General features: G+C 46.4%; 1 protein-coding gene across 1 annotated transcript in view; it reads left to right on the plus strand.

Annotated features, from left to right (window-relative positions):
• The window catches only part of LOC127584861 (uncharacterized), a 148,940-nt gene that overhangs the window by 71,998 nt on the left and 61,658 nt on the right, over positions 1–15,284 (plus strand). The window lies entirely within an intron of this gene.

The raw sequence follows: 15,284 nt of genomic DNA on the forward strand, positions 1-15,284 counted from the left end.
ACCTAATTGTCTATCTGCACTGCATTTTCTCTGTAGCTTGAACACTATATACTGCATTCTGTTATTGCTTTTTCCTTTGTACTATCTCGATGTATGTATGTTTTGAAATGATCTGCATGGATGGCATGCAAAACAAAGCTTTTCACTGTACCTCACGTGACAATAATAAACCAACTGTCAATCACCTTTCAAGACCTGTAGACATGCACTCCAATGTCACAACTTTATCCGCAACACTCCATATCCTCTTGAATCCATCCCTGGCCTGTGTCTGTCCCCTGCTCCTGGACATCCACAGAGCCACCAGCATTAATTGGCACCTTTTGTTCGGAGAGACTGGAAGGAAATATTCGAAGCAATAACAGAATCGTGCTCCCGGGTGGATGGAGAGAAAAGAAATCGGATTCACTCCATCTCAAACAGGTGCTGAAAATTCTTTTAAAATTCTCAGCCAAAAGACTGTGCCAGTATGGTCACCCAAGGAAAATGGTGTCGTAGATTCACACAGCACAGAAATAGGCCCATTGAGCCAGTGCTAACCATCAAGCACCCATCACATTAATCCCATTTTATTCTCCTCATTTTCCCATCAACCCCCCCCCAGATTCTACCAGTCACCGACACACTAGGGGAAATTTGCAGCAGCCGATTAACCTACCGACCTGCACGTCTGTGGGAAGCGGGCAGAAACTGGAGCACCTGGGGGAAATCTATACAGTCACAGGGAGAACATGTAAGTCTTAAGGACAGCTTCTTGCCCACTGTGATAAGACTATTGAACGGTTCCCTTATACAATGAGATGGACTATGACTCACGATCTACCTTGTTGTGACCTTGCACCTTATTGCACTGCACTTTCTCTGTAGCTGTGACACTTTACTCTGTACTGTTATTGTTTTTACCTGTACTACCTCAATGCACTCTGCACTAACTCAATGTAATTGCACTGTGTAATGAATTGACCTGTACGATCGGTTTGTAAGACAAGTTTTTCACTGTACCTCGGTACAAGTGACAATGATAAACCAATACCAATACCAATACCAACTCCACAAGGCAGCGCCCGAGGTCAGACTTGAACCGGGCTCTCTGGAGCTGTGAGGCAGTGGCTCTACTGGCTGCACCACTGTGCCACACTTTATGCTTATTAACTAGAAATTCATAATATTACACCCGTAAATGACTAATTCGGATTTGTTTTCTCAGGTTACATATGTTGACAGTCTTTGTTGGAGGTAAGGGAGTTGTCATCCAGTAATTACCATGGAGACACAACACTTCACGTCAAAACCTGAGTTGGGATGCTTGCACGTACGTTTCTCAGCTGGAGTGGGGTCGTTGCCTGACGCTTCTGCACCCAGTTTGGCCCTTCCCTTGCATTCAAAATGATTTGCTTGCTCAGCATTAATTGCTCCTGCCCCTCATGTCCTTCTCCCACTGTCCCTCACTCCCCCCCATCGCGTGAGTTCAGCTGCTCTGTGGCATTAGTTGCTGGCGGCGGGAGCTCGGCAATCTCTTTCATCTAATGCTCAAGGGTGAGGTGGCTCCTCTGCAGTGTTCGGGAGTCTGTATCGCAGGACAGGTAGATCAGCCTGACTCATGCCGGTATAAAAAGGAGCAGCGACTTCAGACATACAAACACCCAATTTCCCTCAAAGGTGCTGCACAATGTGTGGCAGAGATAATTGGCCTCTGTAAAACAGCACATGTTCCAAGAATGCGCTCACAGAAACTTCACACACCCGCCGGTGACAGCACACCTTGGAATAAGGTTAAACGGAGATGAAGGTTAAGGGGAGGTCAGGAAGCTGAGATGTTTCCTGATGCTGGAAGGTGAAGGGAATGTTGAGGTGGTTCAGGGCAGAACATAAGAAAAGAAAGCTGGAGCAGGCCATTCACTCCCTCGTGCCCGGAGACACAAGAGAGTCCAGATGCTGGAATCTGGAGCAAAAAGACGAGCTGCTGGAGGAACTCAGCGGGTCAGGCAGCATCTGTGGAGGGAAACGGACAGTCAACGTTTCGGGTCGAGACCCTTCATCAGGACTGGAAAGAAAGAGGGGAGACAGGTGGAGGAAAGGGGCCTATTACACACCCTCACCCCCACCTGGATTCACCTATCACCATGCCAAAGATTCAATATTTGGAAGAGGAAATTTCTTTGTATCTTTCTACTGAATGGCCGACCCCTTAGTTTGAGACTGTGATCCTCAGTTCCAGATACTTAAGGTGTGGAAGACATCTCCACTGTATCCATTCTGGCAAGCCCTGTAAGTATTTTGCGGTTTAAATGAGATCATCTCTCATTCTTGTAACTCCAGAGATATATTGAGCCAGGCACGAGGGCAAGATTTTTAAGGCAAGTTATGAGTGGTTCAAGAAGATTATGGAATGTCAAGAAGGTTAGTAAGTTTGCAGAGGACACCAAAACAGGTGGTGTCGTTGATAGTGAAGATGGTTTTCGGGATTTACAGAGGGATCTTGATCAGATGGGTAAGTGGGCTGAGGAACGGCAAATGGAGTTTAGTTAAGATAAATGTGAGGTGTTGCATTTTGGGAAATCAAATTAGGGTGGGACTTTCACAGTGAGCGGTAGGGCCTGGGGAGTGTTGTAGAACAGAGGGACCTAGGAGTACAAGTACCTGGTTCCCTGAAAGTGGTGTCATAGGCAGACAGGGTGGTGAAGAAGGCTTTTGGCACACTGGCTTTCATCAGTCAGGGCATTGAGTATAGAAGTTGGGATGTTATGTTGCAGTTGTACAGGACGTTGGTGAGGCCGCACCTGGAGTATTGTGGACAGTTTTGATCGCCCTGTCAAAGGAAAGATGCCATTAAGCTGGAAAGAATGCAGAAAAGATTTACGAGGTTGTTGCCAGGGCTTGAGGGACTGAGTTATAGAGTAGAGGTTGAGCAGGCTAGGACTTTATTCATTGGAGTGTAGAAGAAAGTATAAAATCACGTGGGGGTAAAATGCAGTACCCATCGCATTTTTATCTCTGCCCGTTCAATCTCCTATCAGACATAGCCGTCAGTAGTTATTGTGTGGGCAAGGGGCACCAGCTGGGAACTTATTTTGTCTCATGGTTACAGGCGACAGTCCATGTTCCATGCCATGATAGGGGATTGTCAGAATAATCACGTCTCTTGGTCTCTTTGATCCATCTACAGGAGGGTTTGGGGTGGTCTATATCTGAATGAGTGTGAGGACCTCACCCCAGTGGCACCCCCTCCTGGAGAGTCCTTTCACTCGCTGGCCCCACTACTGAAAGGGCGCAGCTCATTGGTGTTCACTCCCATGCAGGCCGGAGTGACTGCCTTCTGATGCTGTGTGCACATCTTCTCTCTCTCTGTCTCTCTCTCTGTCTCTCTCTGTCTCTCTCTGTCTCTCTGTCTCTCTCTCTCTCTCTGTCTCTCTCTGTCTCTCTCTCTGTCTCTCTCTGTCTCTCTCTGTCTCTCTCTGTCTCTCTCTCTCTCTCTCTCTCTCTCTGTCAGCTTGGTCTGCCTGTCCTTCAAGGTTGTGGAACTTGTTGCCTTTGGTTTTAACTCGGATCCCTTCTCGTCTATTTTCCCAATATATTTCTATTCTGATCTATATAACTGAACATCTACATCCCAGAATCAGCCTTCATTACAAAGTACAATTACCGTTGTACGTTAACACTTTGAATCACGGTTTGCTGACGCGTTCTCTGTGTTTTCTGTATTGGCTTTCCCATTCGTAGGTCTGTTTCCATCTGTGAAGCAATAGGCTGGTGTTCATTGTTTAAATTCTCTGTAACGACACTGTTAGTGCGTGGGCTTGGTCCCTTGGTCGGCCTGTGAGGGTGAGAAGAAGGTGAGTCAAAAACCACCGTTGACCCTATCCACCCGGGACCGATCCCTGCCTTTTCTGGCAGCTCACCCACCATGACTTGGTCACCCGGCTGCAGGAGGATCACCGTCTCTCCCTCTGGCTCTCTCTCTGATAAGATAAGATAAGATAAGATATCTTTATTAATCACATGTACATCAAAACACACAGTGAAATGCATCTTTTGCGTAGAGTGTTCTGGGGGCAGCCCGCAAGTGTCACCACGCTTCTGGCGCCAACATAGCACGCCCACAACTTCCTAACCCGTAGGTCTTTGGAATGTGGGAGGAAACTGGAGCACCTGGAGGAAACCCACGTGGACACGGGGGGAACATACAAACTCCTTACGGACAGTGGCCGGATTTGAACCCGGGTTGCTGGTGCTGTAATAGAGTCACGCTAACTGCTACACTTCAATCATTTCTTCTAATTTATGCTGGAATTCTGCATCCCACAAACAACTGTAAGTAAGGGCAGCTCAGACAGAATGCTCTGCTTCTCCCCGGGGGCTGAAGGGTTTATGGATTGTAGTAATCAGTGTCAGGGGCTGGCTGAGGTCGTCAGGGTTCTGGGTTTGCCATTGTCTGACTTCAATAGGTGCCATCCCGACAGGTATGGCTGGGTATGGCCTCCCTTAAATACTTCCGCACTAATTCCCATATTAAACAAAACACAAAGGAAGGATAATAATAAAATAGCACATCCTGAAAACCGGAGAGTATGTACTCTGCAATCTCCCACTTCTGTGCCACTGAACTCATGATGGCTTTTGTATTCCCTTTCATATAAATCTCTGTTACCCCAAAGTTTCAAACTTATTCTTAACACACACATACACACTTACAAACAGTTATACTGTCTCCCGAATGAGTATACCCTGGTGTCCTGAATGGCCAGTAACCACCTTTCACAAGTGGAGGCCCTGTCTCACCAAACTACTCAGTGCTGTCTGGTAGTAGGTCCCTTGCACAAACACACACACACACACACACACACACACACACACACACACAATGCTTTTATTTCACGCAGTTCAGCTCTCCACCCTGTTCCTCGATATTTCATGATCCCATGGTCGTTGGCCTGAACAGATCCAGGGCTGGGTGCTACACTTAAAAATACTCACCCCCTTAGACTGCTGAGGTTGCTGGCCACACATCGGTCACAAATGTATCCTGGACGAGCCCCCAAATGTTGTGACTGACTAAACTGAGCCGCACGGAAGCTGTAACTGGGAGATGTAAAAGGCTTCATTCACACAGCAGATCTTCAGGGGAGAATCTAATTCTCCTCTCCTGACACAACGTTTTATCCTTTTAAACACAAAGACAATAAAAAACAAGTAACAATGTTCAGCACAGCTTTGTGGGCCGAAGGGCCTGTATTGAGCTGTAGGTTTTCTATGTTTCTACGTAACTACGGTTTCGATGGCTATAATCACCTACTTAACTTTAACATTTTGAACGTAGACAGGTAGCTCTGCAAAATTACATATTTACAATGGGAGCACATCCCAACTAGCTGAATATTCAATACTGGTGGTTGGTCTGAAAGTTTCTGAGCACAAACTCCAGATACCCAAAATATACCTCTGTTGTTACAGTGCCTAGGGACGGCTCCCTGAATATACAACTGGCCAGAATATTAAGTGACAAAACAGACCTGTCCTGAACTGTGCATTAAGTGGCAGGGATACACCTTTAACAATGTGTTAATACAAGAGATGACCACTTACTGCCTTCCCTGGTCTCATCCCAAAGTTTCCAATGACCAACAATTAACATGAACGTTCATCTATTGTCTTCCCCTGTGTAGTTTAAATGGAACAGAATCAGAATGTCCACACCCAATGATGGGTTTCAATTACTTTAAAGTATCAGTTGAAGTTAAATTGTGAACAGGTTTTATTTCCTGAAGACTGGTTCTCATTTTAATTAATCCATGATTATGCTATCCACTATTTCATATCTCCAGAATAATCCCTGACAGACAAAATCCAGGACGAAACAGCCTGCTTGATCGACATCCCAGCCACCACCCGAAACATTTGACAGAGACGCAAGAAATTCTGCAGATGCTGGAATCTGGAGCAATACACAAAAAGTGCTGGAGGAACTCAGCAGGTCAGGCAGCATCCACGGATGGAAATAAACAGTCGACGTTTCGGGCCGAGAACCTTCATCGGGATTGGGAAGGAAGAGGGCAGAAACCAGAATAAGAAGGTGGGGGGAGGGGGAGGAGCACACGCAGGCAGGTGACAGGTGAGTCCAGGTGAGAGGGGGAAGGTAGTGGGTGGGGGAGGGGGAGAAGATGTAATAAGCTGAGAGGTGATAGGTAGAAGAGGCAAAGGGCTGAAGAAGAAGGAATCTGGTGGGAGAGGGCAGTGGGCCATGGAATAAAGGATGGCGGAGGGGAGGAGAGGAGATGGGCAGGTCATCAGGGTGGGGGAAGGGAGCCACAGGAATAAGGGAAGACAAAGGTGGGGGGAGAAAAGAAAGGGGTGGGGTTACTGGAAGTTATAGAAATCGATGTTGAGGCCATCAGGTTGGAGACTCCCAAGGCGGAATATGAGGTGTTGTTCCCCCAACCTGCGCCTGGCCTCAACGTGGCAGTAGAGGAGGCCGTGGACAGACATGTCAGTGTGGGAGTAGGATGTGGAATTGAAGTGGGCGGCCACCGGGAGGTCCTGGCTGTTGTGGTGGACAGAAGGAACCGGTCTCTCTGCGACTCCCTTGTCCACTCGTCCCTCCCAAATGATGACCCTCCCGTCACTTACCTCTGCAACCGCACCAAGTGCTATACCTGTCCCTACACCTCCTCCCTCACCACCGTTTAGGGTCCCAAACAATCCTTCCAGGTGAGGCAGCACTTCACCTGTGAGTCCGAGGGTATCATTTATTGCATCTGGTGCTCCCGGTGCAGCCTCCTCTACATCAGTGAGACCCGACGCAGATTGGGTGACTGCTTCGTCAAGCACCTTCGCTCCGTCTGCCGCAACAACCAGGCAAGATTGTACATGTAGAGCCACAGAGTGACGCTGCATGGAAACAGGCTCTTGACCCAAAACATTGACCATCCATTTCCCTCCATAGATGTTGCCTGACCTGTTGAGTTCTTCCAGCATCGTGCATTTCTTCAGCCCTGTATGTCCATTGACAGCCATCATAGACCTGTCGATACTAATCGCATCTTCCAGCCATGTCTCTTTCAAGTGCTCATCTAGATACTCCTTCAATGTTGTGAGTCTCTGCCTCCACTACCCCCTCGGGCACTGTGTTTCAGATTTCCACCACACTTAGTATGATAGATAGATAGACACAGATAGGTAGACAGATAGGTAGTCAGTCCACAAGTTTCTTCTAAATCTCTTGCCCCTCTCCTAAAAACTATGCTGCCTGATTTCAGACACCTGCCAAGGGGAAAGGTTTCTCACTACCTGCCCTATCTATGCTCCCTCATCGTTTTCAGGTTCGCCTCAGCCTTCTCCGCTCCAAGGAAAACAAAGAGAGTCTATCCAGTCTCGCAGCTGGAACGCTCCATCTCAACAACATCCTAGTGAATCTCCTCTGTAATGCCGAACAGAACTGCACACGCTATTCCAGCTGTGACCTATAATAGTTACACCTTAATTTCCCCGTTTGGGTGCTCCGGTTTCCTCCCACATTCCAAAGACGTACAGGTTAGGAGCTGTGGGCACGCTATGTTGGAGCCAGAAGAGTGGTGACACTTGCAGGCTGCCCCCAGAACATTCTCAGTAACGTAAAAAGACGCATTTCACTGTGTGTTTCGCTGTACATGTGACTAATAAATAAATATCTTATCTTATATACTATGGAGACACAAGAGGTTGTAGATGCTTGAATCTGGAACAAAAGAACAAACAGCTGGAGGAACTCAGAGGGCTGGGCAGCATCTGGGGAGGAAAAGGAATGCTTGACGTTTTGAGACTTGACCCTGCACCAGGACTACATGGTACATTCCTTGGGCAGCATCTCGACTCGAAACATCAGCCATTCCTTTCCCTCCCCAGATGTTGCCTGTCCTGCAGAGTTCCTCCAGCAGTTGTTTTTTTTTGGTCTTATATTACCCTGTGTGCCTTAATCACCGTAACTACCTTTGCTGCTGCCTTCAGGGTTCCTTTGATGTGTGTGCCAGGGTCTCTCTGTCCCTCAGTATTTCCTTGGGTCCTACCATTCACGGTGTATACCCCAGCCTTGTTCATCCTCCCAAAGTTCGTCATTTGACATTTTTCAAGATTAAATTCCGCCTGCTATTGCTTTGGCTGTCTGACCACCTCATCAAATCATCCTGTAGCTGAAGTCTACCCTCTTCTCTGTGAACATCACCACTTACATTGTGTGTCAGCTGTGAGCTTATTAACTGCATCACCTTAATTCACACCCAGATTGTTAGTGTATACAACAACTGCAAAAGACCCAGCACCGATACCTCCAGTGAGTTGAGATGAAGGTAATACCCTTGTGATGATTTTTTTATAATATAAGAGATATCTTTATTAGTCACATGTACATCGAAACACACAGTGAAATGCATCTTTTGCGTAAAGTGTTCTGGGGGCAGCCCACAAGTGTCGCCACGCTTCCGGTGCCAACATAGCATGCCCACAACTTCCTAACCCGTACGTCTTTGGAATGTGGGAGGAAACCGGAGCACCTGGAGGAAACACACGCAGACACGGGGAGAACGTACTAACTTCTTACAGACAGCGGCGGGAATTGAACCCGGGTCGCTGGCACTGTAAAGTGTTATGCTAACTGCTACACTACCGTGCCTGTCCAAAAAGGCTTATTGCTAACCTCAGCTTCTTACCACTGTAGCATGACCTGTCCAAAGGTCAAGGAGTAGTCGTTCATTAAGCTAAAATCCCTTTTGCAAAAACGGCAGAAATTGTCCAAGGCTCAAGATGTTTGTTGTTTGCTGAGTTAAACTTCTAAACAATATTCCCTACTCAGCCTCTTCACATTAACAAGAGAACAATGGGGTCCACGTTTACTTAATTAAACACTCCAGTCATTTGGATCTCCCTATAGTGAGAGTACTCGTAGATACTTATGCCAGAAAGAACTTAGTCTTGACTTAGAACATAGAACATAGAACACTACAGCACAGTACAGGCCTTCCAGCCCACAATGTTGCGCTGACATTTTATCCTGCTGTAAGATCTCTCTAACCCTTCCCTCCCACATAGCCCCCTATTTCTCTATCATTCATGTGTCTGTCTAATAGTGTCTTAAATGTCCTTAATGTATCTGCCCCCACAACCTCTACCTGCAGTGCGTTCCACGCACCCACCACTCTCTGTGTAAAAAACTTACCCTGATATCCCCCTTATACCTTCCTCCAATCACCTTAAAATTATGTCCCCTCGTGTTAGCCATTGTCGCCCTGGGAAAAAGTCTCTGACTGTCCACTTGATCTATGCCTCTTATCATCTTGTGCACCTCTATCAAGTCACCTCTCACCCTCCTTCTCTCCAAAGAGAAAAGCCCTAGCTCACTCAACCTATCCTCACAAGACATGCTCTCCAATCCAGGCAACATCCTGGTAAATCTCCTCTGCACCCTCTCTAAACCTTCCACATCTTAAGAGCTCTTGGACAGTACATTCAATATCGTCACACTGTGACATCAAATACTGGTATCTGGGCTAGTATCCAGTCATGAAGTCTGCACGAGATGTCCAGGAGGAGAGACATAGATCATAGAGTCATACAGCACGGAAACAGGCTGCATGCCAACCAAGGTTCCCATCTAAACTCGTCCCATTTGCATGCGTTTTGCCCATATCCCTCTAAACCTTTCCTTTCCATGTACCTGTCCAAGTACCTTTTAAATGTTGTTAATGTACCTGCCTCAACCACTTCCTCTGGCAGCTCATCGCATATACACACCACCCTCTGCATGAAGAAGTTGTCCCATTAAACCTTTCCCCTCTCACCTTCAACCTATGCCCTCTTGTTCCCCAGAAAAAGGACTGTGCGCCTTCACCTGATCTATGCCCTTCATGATTTTATACATTTCTATAAGGTCAGCCCTCTTTCTCCTATGTTCAAAAGAATAAAACCCTAGCCTGTTCAACCTCTCTCTATAATTCAATCCGAGTCCTGACAACATTGTTGTAATTTTTTTTCTGCACTTTCCAGCTTAATGGCATCTTTCCTACAGCAGGGTGACCAAAACGGAACATAACACTCCATTTGCAGCCTAACCCATAAAATGCCTCATATCAAATACCTTCATCCAACTTTACTTGTAACTCCGAGCCCACCTTTGCCAGTATGGGGGAGTCTTCCATGTGGTGGGGCTGGTCATGGTGGAGGCTCTTATAGGAGTGGTCAGGGCTCCATTTACACCTTTGGTACAAATGGTGCATTGGAAGATCCCAGCCCTGCCACCCAAGCTCTTACCCTCTGTTCTAAAGGCACAAATGTTAGATTATGTTACTGAAGCAAACTGCTGCTAAGCTTGTTGGTGTTCATTATGTAAAGGACAATTTTCAGCTGTTAAATTGTACGATTGTCAGCGGGGACTGTCTGTGTTGGATAGAGTTACTGTTGAACCGTTGGATGCCTTATCGGGAGGGCGAATATGTGGGGGTATCTACGCGGCTCCTCACTGCAGGGCACACCCATCCCAAATGTACTCATGAATCTGCGCAAAGTCTTTAATCTACAGGAAGCACATGACAGCAAACAGCACAATTGAAGCCATTGGCAGCCCATATCCTGTCACTAACACTGTAGCTCATTCATCCAGAAGGTTCAAACCTTCCACACTTCCCTGGTGCAAGGTGTGATAGATGCAGTGCTGGGGGAACAGAGGGAGAGGTTGCAGACTACAGCATTAGAAGGTGAACAACTGAGAGAGGAACAATCCCTTTTCATCCATGATAAGTGCTCCCATCACGAACAATCCCAGAGTAGGAACACCGCAGAAGATACAGAGTGAAGCCCCCTCTCCACTGTTCCGTCATTCAATCTTGGGAGACAGTTTAGTCACAGAGTATATCTCTCCCAACATTGTCCTGACAGTGTCCCAGGAAGGGTCAGCATGGGTTACTCTAAGCTCCCTCTCTACACTGTCCCAGGGAAAGTTACAGAGGTTAAACGCAGAGTATTGCTCCATCTATAGTGTGCCTGGGCGAAGCAGCTAGCATAATCAAAGACCCCACCCACCCGGGTCATTCTCTCTTCTCTCCTCTTCCATCAGGTAGAAGATACAGGAGCCTGAGGACACGTACCACCAGGCTTAAGGACAGCTTCTATCCCACTGTGACAAGACTATTGAACGGTTCCCTTGTACGATGAGACAGACTCTGACCTCACGATCTACCTTGTTGTGACCTTGCACCTTATTGCACTGTACTTTCTCTGTAGCTGTGACACTTTACTCTGTACTGTTATTATTTTTACCTGTACTATCTCAATGCACTCTGTAATAACTCAATGTAACTGCACTGTGTAATGAATTGACCTGTACAATCGGTATGCAAGACAAGTTTTTCACTGTACCTTGGTACAAGTGACAATAATAATAAACCAATACCAATACCATCACACATTCCCAGGGCAGGGTACAGAAGTTAGATACAGGGTAAAGCTCCCTCTACAACATCTGATCGATAGACATATTTCGGCCAGGGCAGGGACAGCACGGGTTAATTACAGAGTAACCTCGCTCTGCACATTTCCATAAATCACAGTGCAGCCACCGTGGGTCATGGATGAGGTAAGTTGTTTTGCCCAAAGTCTGCTGCAACCTCAAACCACGTTTGATATCGCAGCAGTGGGATCATTACATTTTATTTTAACCCCAAACTCCTCAAAATGCAATCTACACAAAATGCAATTCCTGTGGAAAGATTAATGAACTGTGAACTTTCCCATGCTTGGAGCTCATATCCATTCGGAATAAGACAGAGGAAGTCCAAACCTCCATCACCACAAATTATAAAGGGTCTAGGATAATTTATTTTAGATTTCCATGCTGTGAGACCAAGGGTGGGGTGGTCAAAGTGCTCAGAGATTAGTTTCCCTTCTGACTAATCCTCTTACAACGAAATATGACAAAGAGTCTTGGGACAACTTTAATATTTGAACACAGTGATGGCAATTCAGAAAACTAGTCCGGTTGTACAAACAATCAGTGCCGGGAGACAGTCTGTGTTACACATACAGTCCCTGTTTTACACACACACACACACACACACACACACACAGAGTCAGTGCTGGGACACAGTCCATGTTACACACACGGTCCCTGTTTTACACACACACACACACACACACACACACACACACACACACACACACACGAGTCAATTCTTTCTATATTCACCACCTGGGTGGTCATTTTACTTTGATCAGACTGGAGGAACTACTCACTTCTGAACCACCCTGTCACAGGAAGGGTTGAATGTGGAGTCGTTGAATGTTTTGGGAGAGATTATCTCCATTTAGTTAAATCATTTTGGGGATCTGCTCTGGTGAGCTGTCTTCCTGTAGGGACAGTCCTCTACTATAAGTGATAAGCACATCCCTTTTATAACACGTTCAACCTCAGGCAACCCTTGCAAACCTGCTGCTCTCTCCTTCGTCAAGTAATGCATTGACGCAGACTGCTAACTGCCGAGTCCATTAGGAGTTCAGATAATCACCTCCCTCTCCCCCTCCCCCACACCATGCCAGAAACCAGGTGACCTGACCACAGCTCTGTGTGTCTTCCCTGATTAGCTATCCTTGAACAAACAAGTCAGTTCGGCAGAACTCTACATGTCAGGAAGTTCCAATGATCTCTCATAAACATCACGCAGTCATTCTCATCAGAGCCATCCACCAGTGTGTATCATTTGAGCTATCTCCCCTGACCCAGCCAGGCCCTGTCAGTCTGAAACCTGGTGCTATGCAAGATAAACTTCACAGCTACTTAATCTGCAGCGGGATCGTATTCCTGGAAGCTCAGTGCTTGCTCATCACTGCTCTCAACTACTTCATCAGGAGAGAGAAGCTAGTTCTGCAAGTCTGTGCCTGGGTCTGGTAGTCAATGCCGATAAAGTAGCCAACTGACACCCTGCAACATTGAATGGGTGGCAGGGATGGGGTGGGCGTGCAGGGGGAGCTTGTTTCAATCAGTCGGGTGTCTGATGCAAGAAGAAAACTGCGTCCCAGACCGTGGGGAGTTGCTGGGCAGAATCTGGCCTGAACCAGAGGGTTTTGGGTTTGAAACCCATTCCTGAGGATTGTGCACGTCACCCAGACTATTGATTTGGTGCAGAGGTGAGGGAGGTCCCCAGTGTTTGGGGATGTTCTCTTACAAACAAGACATTAGTCCAAGATCCTGTCCGACCTCTCACCCTTCGGCCTCTATGTATTTTACAGCCAGTTTTGAGGGGCAACCAATATGCACAGAGCATAGAGTCATAGAGTCATACAGCATGGAAACAGGCCCTTCGGCCCAACTGGTCCAAACCAACCAAGGTGCCCATCCAAACTAGTCCCATTTGCCAGCGTTTGGCCCATAACCTTCTAAATCTTTCCAATTTATTTACTTGTCCAACTGTCTTTTAAAAGTTGTTATTGTACCTGCCTCAACCACTTCCTCTGGCAGCTTGTTCCACATAGATATCACCCTTTGTGTAAAAAAGTTGCCCCTCAAGTTCCTCTTAAACCTTTCCCCTCTCACCTTAAACCTATGCCCTCTAGTTCTCGATTCCACAACCCTGGGAAAAAGACTGAGTGCGTTCACCCTATCTATGCCCCCTCATGATTTTATACACCTCTATAAGGTCACCTCTCAGTCTCCTACGCTCTGAGGAATAAAGTCCCAGCCTGTCCAACCTTTCCCTTTAACTCAGTCCCTCAATTTTTGGCAGTGTCCTTGTAAATCTTTTCTGTACTCTTTCCAGTTTAATAACATTTTTCTTATAGCAGAGCAACCAAAACTGAGCAAGTCGAGCCAAACAGGTAATTTATATGTTGACACCAGGATACTTGAAGAAACTCTCTGCTCCTTGAAGTAGAGCTGTGGGTTCTCTTAAGTTCATTTGAGATGGGAAATGGATCTTAGCCTGGGGCTTCATTCTAAGGATTGCATATCTGACATCAATGATTTGAATACAGGATGAAAGGAAGTCACTATGACACTGAAATGGAAGGCCATCATTGAGTTTAAGAAGCTGCAGAGATTTATTTGTAAGGCAGATGGGCGGAGGTTTTTATAAGTGTAAGTGTTTCATTTTAGTTCAATGAAAACAGTAATTATTTTCTGAGTGGAAATAAGTTTGGTGCTGTACAGGAGGGGAGTGGTCTGAGGTAAGAGGTGTACAGGGCATTAAAGGTATCAGCTTTAGAGATGAAGGTCATTAAAGCCAATGGAATTCTAGCTTCTATTACAAGAACACACACTAGTCCTTATTGAGTGGTCAGCGGTGGAAGGAGTGAGCAGCTTCAAGTTCCTGGGTGTCAACATATTGGAGGATCTATCCTGGGCCCAACATGTTGATGCAATCATGAAGAAGGCACGCCAGTGGCTCTACTTCATTGGGAGTTTAAGGAAATTTGGTATATCACCAAAGACTGTCACAAATTTTTACAGATGTATGGTGGAGAGCATTCTGATTGGTTGCATCACTGCCTGGTATGGAGGCTCTAATGCACAGGATCGCAAGAGGCTCCAGAGCGTTGTAGACTCAGCCATCATGGGCACAACCCTCCCCACCATCGAGGACACCTTGAAGAGGTGGTTCTTCTTCTCATTACTACCATTGGGGAGGAGGTACAGGAGCCTGAAGACCCACACTCAACGATTCAGGAACAGCTTCTTCCCCTCCGCCATCAGATTTCTGAGCGGTCCGTGAACCCATGAACACTACCTCATTATTCTTTTTTTGCGCTATTTATTTATCTTTGTAATTTATAGTAATTTTATGTCTTTGCACTGTACTGCTGCTGAAAAACAACAAATTTCACGTCATCTAAGTCAGTGATAATAAACCTGATTCTGAAATTCTGAGGGATAGGTGTAGCAGTTAGCGTAACACTATTACAGCGCCAGCGACCCAGGTTCAATTCTGGCCACTGTCTGTAAGGAGTTTATACGTTCTCCCCGTGTCTGCGTGGGTTTCCTCTGGGTGCTCCGGTTTCCTCCCACATTCCAAAGACGTACAGGTTAGGAGCTGTGGGCACGCTATGTTGGCACTGGAAGAGTGGCAACACTTGTGGGCTGCCCCCAGCACATTCTCAGTAATGCGAGAAGATGCATTTCACTGTGTGTTTTGATGTACATGTGACTAATAAATAAATATCCATCTATCTATCTATAGAAAGGCAGGGTGTATCAAAGCTGATATATATCTGTGAAACTGACGTTGTAGTGTGTGAGGTATTGAGAAGGGGTCTGAGAGTATAGTGCTCACTCA

The sequence above is a fragment of the Pristis pectinata genome, chromosome 31 (assembly GCF_009764475.1).
Source record: "Pristis pectinata isolate sPriPec2 chromosome 31, sPriPec2.1.pri, whole genome shotgun sequence".
In the NCBI taxonomy this organism is placed as follows: Eukaryota; Metazoa; Chordata; class Chondrichthyes; order Rhinopristiformes; family Pristidae; genus Pristis; species Pristis pectinata.